A 13920-nucleotide genomic window follows, 5' to 3' on the forward strand; every position below is an offset into this window, starting at 1 on the left:
GCTCTGCCCCTGAGCTACACCCCTGGCCCTGGGAACTCACCTTTAAGTTGGATTTCCTCTTTCCCCTTCATACTTTCATCTTCTGTCAATTCTGCTTTCACTCCCAAATATATATTACTCAAGTCTTTATCTCAATCTAAAGTAATCCAGGCAGCTCAAGTCAGGCTCTGTTGTTTGCGACCAAACATATAGGTCCATATATCTGGTCTTTTCCGGTGTCCTATTTTTCCTTTAATTTGGTACCACTTGCTACTTATGAGACGCTAGGCAAGACACACAGCTACTCTCCGTTTTTAGTTTTTCCACATGTAAAATGAAAACAATACAAGACCTATCCTAGATCAATATGAGATTAACTTGGCTGATATATGTAAAACATGCGAAATTGTAGCTGCCACATAGCATGCCATGACTTTTAATCCTTTAATTATTGTTATTTTAGATCAACCACCAGTTTCCGGGGTAAGTTTTCCTAACTTCTCCGATCAAGTGCCTCCTTTCCAGGCTTACTTCCATCTTTCTTTCATTCCACCAGTTACAAGGGTTATATTCAGTCATTTAAGTTTTCTCTAATCTACATCTTGACTACACAGATGTTCGTTCCATTGCTTTACTTTAAAAGAGCAATCATTTGGAGCTAGAAACATAGCTCAGTGGTGGAGCACTTGAGGCCCTAGGTTCAAATTCCAGCATTGCAAAAATTTCAAAACAGGGCTGGCAGGCCAGGCATGGTGGTGCTTGCCTTTAATCCCAGCACTCAGGGAGGCAAAGGTAGGCAGATGTCTGTGAGTTCACAACCAGCCTGGTCAATAAAGCGAGTCTAAGACAGCCAGTGCTACACAGAGAAACCCTGTCTCAAAAAAACAAAACAAACCAAACAAACAGGGTTGGCAAAAGGCTCAGAGGGCAAGTGTGCCTGCTACCTACCTGGTGACCTATATTTGATCCCAGGTCCACATGGTGGAAAGAGAGAGCTGCCTCCTACAAGCTCTCCTCTGACTTCCATGCTGTGCTGTTGGTGTGTGTGTGTGTGTGTGTGTGTGTGTGTGTGTGTGTGTGTGTGTGTGTGTGTGCACGCGCGCGCGCGCGCCTTTTGCACCAAAACCAAATGAATTTTACAAAAAGGAAGGGCTAAGCATTAAGATTTTACTCACAGATCTTACTGGGGTATAATTGTCATAAAATAAGATATTCACATTTCTTTAACAGTTTCATGTAAACATATTTACAATGCATTATAATCAATGTATATGTAAAAAGTATTATAAACATATTCATTCCCTGTTACCTTCTTTTATTCCTTTCCTACTCCTGTTCACCCCTCTTTTCTTCCTCTCTAATCTCATCTAATCTAATCTAATCTCCCTTCTACTTTTGTGTCATTTTCTGTTTGACCCACTGAGTTTAACTAGGGTTGCTTACATGCGAATGGGCGAGGGGTTATTTACTGGAGCATAGGCAACTTACTAGTGGCTTTATCACTAAAGATCATTAAGTTCCTTAGGGTGGGCCTCATGAAACCCTCCCCTACCCACAATGCAATGCTGGTGGGCCCGATCTTGAGTGGGTAGCTCCTACCTGTTCATGACTGCAATGATCATGTCGTAGCCAGAAGACAGCATTTCCTCACACCCTGGCCTTTCTCCGCTCTTACACACCCTCTCTCTTCTGCAATGCTCCCTGGGCCCTGGAGGGTGTGGTATAGATGTTCTATTTAAAGCTGGGCATTCCCCAGTGACTTATTCTCAACACTTTGACCAGTTAGGAATCTCTGCTTTGCCCATTGTGAAAAGAGGCTTCTCTGCCCAAGGATGAGACCAGCCCAACTCTCTGAGTAACTACTCAGGTTTAAAGCATGTAATTCTATAAATATTGACATATGTACACACAAGCAGAAGTATCACCACAGTAAAAGAAGGCTATATAGAGTCTAATTTTCTACAGATCTTAACGCCTCTAGGAGTATTTTTCTTACTTCTTTGTTGGAGTATTTCTTCCAGGCATGCTCTCAAGAGGGTGTGTACGTGGTGGGCGTTGTGATGTCCTGCATATGCTGGGGAGTATCTTTATTTCTGTCACATACTGCATATAGAAATGCAATCAGCAACAGGGAATATATGGATACAAAGCGAGTCTCTTCATATTGTGGAGACGATTCATAGGGAGGAAAGATGAACGCTTGTCCTCTGCTGTTGCCACCCAGGCACCTGCATTTCAGAAAGGCCATTTGTAGCACCTTTTCCTGTAGTGAAGACAGACCTCAGGTGACAGCTTCATGTTGTGCATAGATAAACTATAAACAGTGCAGAGCCATGCTACTTTTGCTTATTGTAACTGTGCTCAGCAGAGTGCCCACCACTTGCTTATTAAAGCTGATTGCATTTAGCAGGAGGCAAGACGAGAAATGGCCTTTGCTACCAATTGAAAAGGTCTGTATCAAGTGCGGTAACTAATAGAGTAAAACAAAGCTTTACAATTCTACAGTGACACAATTGCAGGAGCCCTTTAGGACGTGTGCTATTAGCTAGCAGCCATGCTGGGTGCATTGCGGGGAAGAAGCCAGTGGCAGGGCCACAGCAACAGCGCAGGCGGGAGAACAAAGGTCACAACTCAGATGCTGGAGATGAGAACCGAAAGCAAAGATACTCTCAAAACAGAACAGACCCCGAGGGGGTCCTGAGTTAGGCTACCATGACTTCTAACTGTCAGGCTGCGTGACTGGGAGATGCTGTGCGATGAACAGAAACAGTGGCTTTTGACAGGCAGACAGGTGGTCTCGATGAGACATATGTTGTGAGTTAGTTAGTTTGTTTGTTTGTTTGTTTGTAGCCACCAGAAATAGTTTATATAACTGAAAGAGATAAAATGGTTTTGAACATTCCATGATGAGGAAATATGAGACTGTTTAGGGTTGTCAGCGATCCACATGAGCCACAGATTATCTGGCAAAGCCTCCAGTTCCAGGTGTAAGAAACCTCTTTTTTAAATGGCCTTGGGTTTAAGTGCTTCGGCATATTCACTGCAGGATGAACTGGAGACTATTGAGACTGTGCCTGGAGCAGCCTGGCCGTCTGCTTCCGGGCTATCTAGCTCACCGGCCACCTCACATAGATCAAAAGCTGAGGCTTTTTTTTTTTTTTTTTTTTTTTTTTGCCAAAAAGAAATATACAAATATCTATTAAAATTCAGTGAAATGTAACGGATTTCAATTTCAGTGTTCAGAAATAGTTCTGTTGGAGTGGAGCAATGGTTATTTCTTCCAAGGATTTAAAAAGCTGACTGAGAAGTCACGTGGTCTGTGAAGCGAGGGTTGTTTACTGTGTGGCCCTTTACAGATGCAGCTCACTCTCAAGCACATATTGCTGATTTAGCAAGGACTGCTACTCTGCCTGTGGCAACTTCATGAGAACAGAAGACAGCAAATGGCAGCAGTCACAGAAAACAGTCAACAGCTGCCTTCCCCTCCTTACACAAATCCTCTCAAGTGTTTTCATAAGACATCAATCAAGTTGTCTTAAAATTTTGTATACAAAAATTTACATCTTATAAAAAGTTGTGTTGGGAATAGTAAGATGGCTCATCTGGGAAACCCTGTATTGTGTAAACCTAGTGACCCCAGTTTAATCCCCGGAACACTCAGAAAAGTGGAATGAGGACACTGACTTCACACAGTTGCCCTCTGACTTCCACATTCATAACACTGCAAGAGCTGCAGCCCCAGTCCCATGACATGAGGCTCCCCATCCAACACACCATGGCAGGCTCCCACCCCAGACTACCAGTACTACTGCTGCTGCTGCTGCTGCTACTGCTACTAACAACAACAAAATACATTTTAAAAAATGTTTTAGTAAAAACCTTCTAAGTACTTCAGGCAAAACCAAATTATTGGCCTCTTAAATGAAGACTAAACCTCTGGGCCTATATTAAGAACTAGAGTGCCTCATTAGGTCATTCGAATTAAAGCTTTACACCGCGGCTAAGCAAAGACTAGCTACTTTCTGTTCAGCCAAAAGGGGGAGCCATGTCTCCTCAGAGGACCGGAGTTCAGTTTTGCACTTAGCCAGTTGACTTTTGGGCACAATTCTTCCCAATAAGAAAAGGCTTCTTGGTGTATTAAAAGATTGTAATATGAAGAGCAGCGGTGCTCAGTGAGACTGTGGGGGGACGGTCCTTAAACTAGAAAAGCCTCGGGCTAGAGGAGTAGGCTCAGAGGCAGAGTACTTGCTCTTGCTGCACTGGCTCGTGGTCCAATATCTTGCCTGCGTTTTCCCCGAAAATTTAAGAGTTTGATTAAGGTCTTTGATATGTTGTGAATTAGTTCTTGTGCAGGACAAGTGAGGGACGGCGTTTCATTCTGTTAAAAGCACTGGAACTCCAGCTGGCGTTACCAGAACCATTTGTTGAAGGATCTTTTTTTCTCACGCATGTTTTTTGACGTCTCTGTCAAAGCTGCTCTTTGGCGGCAGTGAAGCAGCCGGCACGTACCTTCTGCTATCCCCAGCGGGGTTCCTTCCCTCCCTTGCCAAGGCTCTTTTGTGATTTAAACGAAACACTTTTGAACTTTAGGGAGACAGCACGCTAGCCACAGCTCTGAGAAGTGTTACCTGCTCCTAGAAGGCCTCAGGATGCCAACCAAGAACTGTACCCAGCAGAGCTAGTCTGCAGGTCGGAGAAGCATTACCATTGAATGACTTCCGGAGCAGCAGGTCTCTGAAAATGTCTCCATGGACCTCTGTCTGCAGGCTGCAAACTGCACAGCAATTGCTGACTACAACGTGGCATCTTCTCCAAGGTTGTGTTCTCTCTGCCTAAAGTAGTTCAGTAAGATCCCTTTCCTTGCCAGAGGCAGAAGCCTTCTGCAGTGCACAGGGACCTCTGTCTCTGCTGAGTCTGTCCCTGGAGTCCTAAAGGCAGTCCTCCTCCCCCTTCTCCTCCTCTTCCTTCCCCTCCTCTCTCTTCCTCCCCCTCCTCCTCTTCCTTCTCCTCCTCCTCTTCCACCTTCTCCCTGCTTTCCAAAGCCCAAATTGGCACTAGCTGGGCCTTGATTTGATATTTTATTTCGGTTGTTCTGCCTCAGCTTTTGTCCCTAATTTTATTAATCTGTATCTTCTCTCTCCTAGTTAATTTGACTAAGGGTTTACCAACCTTACTGATTTTCTTACTGGTTATTTCTTGTTTATTGATTTCAGCTCTGGGTTTCATTATTTCCTGCTGTCTACTCCTTTTGAGTGTGATTTCTTCCTTTAGTTCTGGAGCTTTCAGGCATGCTGCTAAGTTATTAACATGAGATCTTGCTAATATTTTTATATAGGCACTTAGTGCTATGAACTTGCCTCTTAGAACTGTATTCATTGTGTTCCTCAGGTTTGAGTATGTTGCATTTTCATTTTCATTCAATTCTAAAAAGTTTAAAATTTATTTCTTGATTTCCTGATGCATTTTTTCATTCAATAGGGAGTTGTTCAGTTTCCATAAGTTTGTAGGCTTCTGTTGTTGCTGGTTTTAAGATTAAAATAAGATATAAGATATAAAGCAATAAGATTATAAGGTACCAGGTGCCAGATATTAGAATATATTAGGTTTATTAAATAAGCATTGGAGGGAGAAGGAAAGGGAGGAGGGGTACCCCATAGAGAGACAGAAGAAGAGAGGGGGGAGGGGAATAAGAGGGAGGGGCAAGGTAGGACTGTCCTTTTATACAGCTGGGCAGGGCCACGCCCCTATGGCAGTTAGGCAATGACATCACAGGTAGGCAGACTGAAGCAGAGTCCTAACAGTTGGTACCCAGCTTTAATTTGTGGTGCTCAGATAGGATGCAGGGTGTTTTTTCTATTTTCCTGTCTCTATTGGGACTTGTTTTGTGTCCAAGTATATGGCCAGTTTGGAGAAGGCTCCATGAAATGCTGAGAAGTTGTATCCTTTGATATTTGGGTGAAATGTTCTGTAAATATTGGCTAGGTCCATTTGATTTATGATGTCATTTAGCTCCAGCATTTCTCTGTTTAGTTTTTGTCTGGATGACCTCTCTATTGGATGTGTGGTCTCTTACGGAGCATGGTTGACTTACCAGGGGCCACCCTTAGAGAAAACTGTCTCTCTTTGACCCAGCAGCTCGCAATTGTCGATAGCTCTATGGATTTTTTTTTTTTTTTTTTTTTTTTTTTTTTTTTTTTTTTTAGCATGTATTAGCAAAACAAAACAAAACAAAAAACAAAACCAAAGAATTCAAGAAAACTCACACACCAAGTAACCATTGTCACTGGAAGGCATGTGTGGGAAGCTACAATCCACCCGAGGGCAAAGTGTCCCTGGAGTCTCTCCTAAAAGACTAAAAGACTGGGGCCATTACTTCCTCCAGATGGATGTGGAAACACGTCATTTCTCTTGCTTTCCTTCCCACCTGGATCTCTGGGAGGGAATCAATTTTTCAGTGGCCCATTGCCTCAGGGAGGCAGGGCCTGTAGAGATGGCCATGAAGTGACAGGGTGGACATGACCAGAATGGCTTCCACTAAGCTTCAGATTTTTTGTTTTGTTGGGATAAGGTTTCTCTGTGTAGCAATCTTGAAACTCCCTCTGTAGACCAGGCTGGCCTCAAACTCAGAAATCCACCTGCTTCTGCCTCCTGAGTGCTGGGATTAAAGGCATGCGCCACCACCACCTTGCTTTGCTCAACTTTACAGTGGTTCTTTATTTTAGGCTATTACAATCAACTCCCAAACTACCCATGACACAGCCGGGATCATGTGAGCAGGATAGTAAAGCATTTTGAAATATTATAAAAAGAGGTATTAAATGTAAGAAATGAGGATTGAGGGCTGGAGAGATGCCTCAGTGGATAAGAGCACTGACTGCTCTTCCTGAGGTTCTGAGCTCAATTCCCAGTAACCACATGGTGGCTCACCTGTACCAAGGGAGGCAGAGACAGGCAGATCTCTGTGAGTTCGAGACCAGGCTGATATACAAAGCAAGTCCAGGACAGCCAAGGCTACACAAAGAAACCCTGACTCCAAAAACAAAAAAGGAAATGGGTTTTGGCCAGCTGTTTATTTAGTCAAATTAAGACAGGCATTATAAACAACTTGAAGGAAAAACACAGAAATGCTGAGCAGACACCCCAAAGAGCTTCGGGAGGAACTCCTCTTGGCCCCCCACTTGGGCCTGTTCCCTGTTCCCTGGCATTCTGCTTTGGTGATAGGAGAGAAACAAAGGCAGGGAACTTTTTGAAAAAGTGTGTTCAGGGATTCCAGAATTCAAGCCTTCATCCGTGACATCCTGATTGCAAACAGTTGTGTGAACAGCTGTTTTAAAGTTACTTAAAGGGAGATGTTCAAGATCGTCAGCATCATGTCTGACGTCTCTGTGGTGTTAAATTTGCCTTCCCAACAGTCAGTGACGACACAGCCTTGAACCCCAACAGACCAAGTGCAGCCTGCAGAAAACAACTTCACAGCTGGGCCTTGTATCCCTCTGTCATCACCCAGGCATCACCGGCTTTCACCCTCTGATCAGGCCTAACCACTCATGCAGTTGTTATTGTGGCAAATGAAAATATTTTGGAAATTTCCATCTTGAAGGCCAGCCCCTTGTGGAAAACTTTGAGAAGAATTTTATTTACTAAAAGAAACCCAGCTATTACTATTATTTATTTATTTATTTATTTGGTGGCACTTAAGAAACAATCATAGAGACTTTTTTTGTGGCGGATAAATTGACAAGAGGTAGAGAATCTTATGCCCTAAATGCATAAACTATCACACATGAAAACAATGTTTTAAATCTTACCCAGCATTATCTTACCTCCTGGAGAGCTATTTGTTGGCATTTACAAGCTAAGACACAAAGCAATGTTTGTGAATAGCAGTTTATGTGTGCTCTTCTTCTTGCTTAGTTAGTACACATGTTCACCATGCACATGGTCTTCGCAGTCATCACTGGAGCCCCAGGCAGCTGACCAACAACAAATAGAGTGGAGATCCTCAGGCAGAAATGCCTTTAAGTTCCAGGAGCTGGAGGATCTCCTAATGAGAGGAAAACAGGTGGTGTGTCAGAAATGCCTGTCAGACCTCAGAAAACCTTATACTCCAGAGGGGACTCAGCACCTGCTACTCCCCCCCAAGGAAGGACTCCTGGCATTGCGCTGATGCATTGAAGATGCTCCATGGCTATTGGGAATAAAAGGGAAGGTGCCAGGTATCAAAATCAGCCATTTCTCTAGGGACTCTGGGCTCCTTTTATTGGAGAACGGTCTTAGAAACAAAGACTTGCTTCGGGTATGTTGGTTGCCTTTGTGATGGGGCTGCTTCTAGGCACTCAGAGCTTGGAAAAGAAAGAATATATACTAACCTCTTGTCTTAGCGTCTTTCCCCCTTCCTGAAATAAAGTACCCAGACAAAAGCAACTTAGGGGAGAAAGGGTGTATTTTGTCTTACAGTCCAGCAGGATACGGTCCACCATGGTGGTGGAGATGTAGCAGCAAGGCGAGAAAGCATGATTGACAGGAGCAGAAGGCTGGCTGCACCTATCTCTGCAGGAAGCAGAGAGTGAACAGAAAAATGGGCCCAGTTATAAAACCTCATGGCCTGTGAGCCACTTCCGCCAGGAAGGCTCCACCTCAAAGGGTTTTGCAACCTTCCTTCAAAGTGTTATCAGTTAGAGACCAAGTGTTCAACACTGTGAGCCTAAGGGTCTGAATGAGAATGACCCCCATAGGCTCATATATGTGAATGCTTAGTCACCAGTTAGGAACTGTTTGGGAAGGATCAGGAGGTTTGACCTTATTAGAATGGGTGTGGCCTTGTTGGAAGGGATGTGTCAGGAGGTTTAGCTTTTAGATTTCAAAAACCATGCCAGGCCCAGTCTCCTCTGCTGGGGACTATGCCTGTCTGCTTCCCACCATGATAACCATGGACAAACCTTCTAAAACTGTAAGCAAGCCCCCAATTAAGTGCTTTCTTTGATAAGAATTTCCTTGGTCATGGTGTCTCTTCACAGCAATAGAACAATAGCTAAGACAGACATTTAAAGTCAATGGGAAACTACAACAACCCAATCCAGGCAGGATGACAAAGGGCACAAACCCTTCAGTAATGATATGGGTCACTCCCCCAGGGACAGAACCAAGACCTGCCGTGGTGCTTGCTGAGGGGGAGGAAGGACAGAACGAGTAGTAGAGGAAGGTGGTTATAAACACCAACTTGTCATGTAACCAGTTGCAAAAAAAATGAGAATTATAATTGACATGAGTCTTCGTGTCATATTTTGTGAAAAATGTGTTTGTGCAGATATTTGTTTTATTTTCTTGATTTAGCATATGCTGCAACATCAATTGAGAGGACACCAATATTTATTTTTATTGCTGTTATATTTAAGTTTGGTATTCTAAAGGCATTGTCCTAAAGGGGCAGTGCCATTTATTCTAAAACATGTACTGCATTTGCTATAGTACATGGGATAGTTATATTGTTAGGCATAATTGTAATTTGGTGATTATTTTCCTCTGGAAGCAAAGCCTAACTTAAGGAGATATAAATGTGTGTCAGGTTAAAAAGGATGGACTGTGATAGGCGTTCTATCAAATTGACTACACCTGGAGTTAACTAAGCCCCAAGCTCTGGGGTGCAATTCTGAGCTTATTTCTATATTCATTTATCTTCATTTATATTAAATTATAGATCAGTTCATATTGATGTCCCTTCTATATATTTAAAGGCAAAAATGGCAGCAGATGGTGTCTCAGAGTAAATTCTATTTCAGTTTTGCTATGATTGTATGTTCAAACTACTCAAAAGTCAACTTCTTCAGAGAAGCTTCACCCAACAACTGATGGAAACAGATGCAGAGACCCACAGCCAAACATTAAGTGGAGCCCAGGGAATCCTCTGGAAGAGGAGGACAAAGGAATAAAGGAGCCAGAGGGGTCAAGGACACCACAAGAAAACCTACTGAATCAACTCACCTGGGCCTACAGGGGCTCATAGAGACTGAACTTCCAGCCGGAGAGCATGCATGGCACGGACTAGGGCTCTCTGCACATATGGAACAGTTGTGCAGCTTGGTCTTTCTAAAGGAGGAGCTGGGCTGCCTCTGACTACATTGCCAGCCTTTGGGTCTCTTTCCCCTAAGGGGCTGCCTTGTTTAGCTTCAATCGGAGAAGATGCACCTAATCTTACTACAACTTGAAAAAAGAAATCAACTTCTTAAATGTTTTCTCTAGGCCACCTCTGAAAATTAGAGTGCAATAAAATCATAGTTCTGGGAAGAGGGCCCTGCACAGCTACTACAAGTCATGACAAGCTCAGGAGGTGCCTGCGTGCTGCTCTCAGACTAGAGAAGGTGACAGGCCATATGAAGTGTGGTTATGCTCTCAGGAGTCAGCAGTCCTGTGTTTTTGGTATGAGTCCCCCGGCAGTCACAGAGAGAAACATGACTCATTTGGTGAAGGACACTGGTTTCAAGAGTTCTTTGTCTTACTAGATTGGCAGAGATCAGAGAGCACCACCAGCACCAGGAAATGGTGCTAGGAAAGCCCCTGTAATTGTAAACAAGACTTAAAGTCAAGTTATTTGGTTTTTCTCTCTCTAGGTATTTCTGTCATTTAAAAAATGTCTCCTGTTACCTTAAGGCTTTTGCAAGCCAAGTCGGTAGGAGAAAGCCCATGTCACAGACTTGGGGGTCAGCCATGTGGTGTGGGAAGGGAAAAGGCAGCGTTCCACTGCAGAAGCAATTGTGATCAGATGGCCCTGCACAGAGCTCCCAAGAAGTGTCTCTTACAGCTTGAAAATGAAATGCCTGAGGAGCACTCTACTTGGCGAAGCCCAGCTCTATCTGAACATCTCATAAATGTCTCTGCAAGCATAACCTGACAGCGAAGAAAATGTGGGAGAACCAGTTTTGAAATGCAGTGAGATGGAATAAAGACCGGCCACAGCTGTTCCTAAAAGCCCATACACAGGAGCATCTAATGCAAGAAACTGCTGTTCATGAATGGAGTATTGGGTGCGAAGAAAGAAAATAGGAAGGGGTGGACCAGGTTGAAGATATTAATGGATGGATCAGGAGAGAATACTTTTAATGGCAGAGTGGGCTTGATCAAACAGATAAGTATATGCAATGTGCTTTCATAGACTAAAAAAGGTAAGATTTATGAAAATAACACTACCTGTTTATCACATTGCTTGGCTTCTACCCCCTTGTATACAGACTGCATTCATGGACACTGGTATGGGTTGGATTTTTGTTTTGTTTTGCCTTGTATGTGAGAATACTATTTTGAATGGGGACTAAAGCATCTCAATTCGTGCATTAAAAATACAATATATGAAAAAAAAATAGGCAGCTGGGTTTGGTGGCAAATATCTTTAATCCCAGTACTCAGGGAGGCAGAGGCAGGCTGATCTCTGTGAATTCGAGGCCAGCCTGGCCTACAAAGCAAGTCCAGGATAAGCAAGGCTACACAGAGAAACCCTGTCTTGAAACCACCTCCCACACAAACCCACACACACACAAAATCTCTCTCTGTCTCTCTATGTCTCTGTCTCTGTCTGTCTGTCTGTCTGTCTGTCTGTCTGTCTGTCTCTCTCTCTCTCTCTCTCTCTCTCTCTGTGTGTGTGTGTGTGTGTGTGTGTGTGTGTGTGCGTATGTGTGCTAATGGATTAGGTTTTTAACTTTTACTTCAATGGCAAAGTGTTGCAGGTCCTCTATGGTTATGTAAACAAAACAAAACATAATATGCTTGGCATATGTCACACAGTAGAAATTAGACATGTTTTCAGGATCGCTTTTATTTTGTAATGTTCAAATTCACAGCAGACTTGTGGGTACCCTGCTGAGTGTGGTTTTCCATCTGGCTGTTAAGAAAAGGGGGCAACAGAAACTGTGTGGGACTGTGGTTAAGTGTTTCAAGCAAACAGAACTCAAGGTGTGGTCACACAGGGCCCTGCCTCCTGCTCAGTTCTGCAGGGGTCCTCATTATTTTATTTCATGAAGCAGTAACAGTTCACAAGGGTGTAAATTATAAAGATTTGAAAACAAAATTTCTTTTGTAGAATTACATTTTCCCTTTCTTCCAGCAACAACAGAGTAAGCTTTAATTGCTCTCAATGCGTGAGCTTTAAAGTAAATGTCATCTCTTTGATACCAACATTTATAGTTAATAATGGTATCATTGCAAGTTTGCTACATGTAAATCCCTTTACTTAGTTATCTTAATTTTTCCATTTCACATGTAGGGATTTGAAGTTTAAAGAGCTGGAGATAAGGTTTCTACAAATCTCAGAGTTAGTAAATAGCAGAGCCAACTCTTAAGTTCAAATCTTACATAAAGAAATCTTTTCATCTGAAAGTTTGTTTGAACATAGTTCTAATATTTTCCTATAAGCAACAGGGAAATTATGGCTAAACACTGTTATAGTTTTGGTATATAACTGACTTTGTTTGGGCCATTGTCTGACTTGATCTTGGTACATGACTAAGATCCCAGGGATGAAAACAGAAGCTTGTAAGGTCCCCATAATATTCTGGACTAAGACTGGAGAAAGCTTTTTTGTGTATGCCCGCTGAACTACCAAATCTGGATGCAAAATGCTTTGTGCTAAAAATAAGTAGGAAAATTGTGATTAAAGCCAAGTCACAAATCAGTAGCGATTGCGTGTGTGGGTGACGGCGGGCACAGGACAGGGTTTTTCTCCTCTGCCACATCTTATTACAGACATGCTCTGGAAGTCTCTCTCTCTCTCTCTCTCTCTCTCTCTCTCTCTCTCTCTCTCTCTCTCTCTCTCTCTCTCCCCTCTCTCTCTCTCCCTCTCTCTCTCCCTCTCTCCCTCTCTCTCCCTCTCTGCCTCTCTCCCTCTCTCTCTCTCTCTCTCTCTCTCTCTCTCTCTCTCTTTAATTCAAACTATTTTGCAAATTGGAACAGAGCCAGAGAGCTCAACCCAGCGTGTTGGAAACACCTCTAACTACTCTCCACCCCTCCGGCTTGAAGGCAAGCCTTGATGATGATGTGCCCACCTGAGGGACGGGGTAACTGAGATACTGATCTAAGCAGTTTGTGTGCACAAAATGGATTTCCTATTACCTTTGCCTCCTGAGTGCAGGGGTTAAAGAGGTGCACGAAGAACAGGACCTGGGAGCCCGGTGCAGTGGCGCACACCCTTAATCCCAGCACTTAGGAGGCAGAAGCACGTGGATTTCTGGGAGTTTGAGGCCAGCCTGGTCTAGAATGAGAGTTCTAGGACAGCCAAGGCTACACAGAAAACCCTGTCGCAAACAACAACAACAAAAGGAACAACGTTTGGAAGGACTCAGACACTATGGGAGGGGAAGAAAAAACAGATCTAGAGTAGCTGCTGAACTGTGTGGCTCTGTTCTTCCCCAGAGACCGAAGACTACATCAGTATAAGCTAGCTGACCACCTCCGGTCCTCGCACAAATCTGAAGATTGTTTTTGGCTGAAGAGCACTGCCTCCTGCCAGTGTGTGACAGGGCTGAAAAGCCCGATAGTTTTGGAGCACTACCTAGGCCTGCGATGATTGTCTGCTTGACTCTGCCAGAGCTTGCCTCTTTTACAGTGCTCAGGGGTTGATCCCAGAGGCCTCCCTGATGATGTTCCTGCATGCTAATTTGTTCTGAGGCAACTTCCCAGGGAACTTGGCCTAGCGTAAATACTACAGCAGCCTTAATCTTATTGTTTGTTATCCCTGATGAACATGGTCTGATTCACTAGTTTTTAACTTTATAATGATGTGAAAGCAACGCCATTCAGTATAAAACCATGCTGCTAATTTTGGCTTTGATCAGTTCCCAGGCTAGTGGTATGCAGGAAGGCTGTCTTGTGAGATGTGGCAAGGAGCTTAAAATGCTTTGTCTAGATACCTGGATACATTGTGCTTGGAACAAAATCAATTATGTTTAGCTAGTC

The sequence above is a fragment of the Acomys russatus genome, chromosome 23, assembly GCF_903995435.1.
Source record: "Acomys russatus chromosome 23, mAcoRus1.1, whole genome shotgun sequence".
NCBI lineage: Eukaryota > Metazoa > Chordata > Mammalia > Rodentia > Muridae > Acomys > Acomys russatus.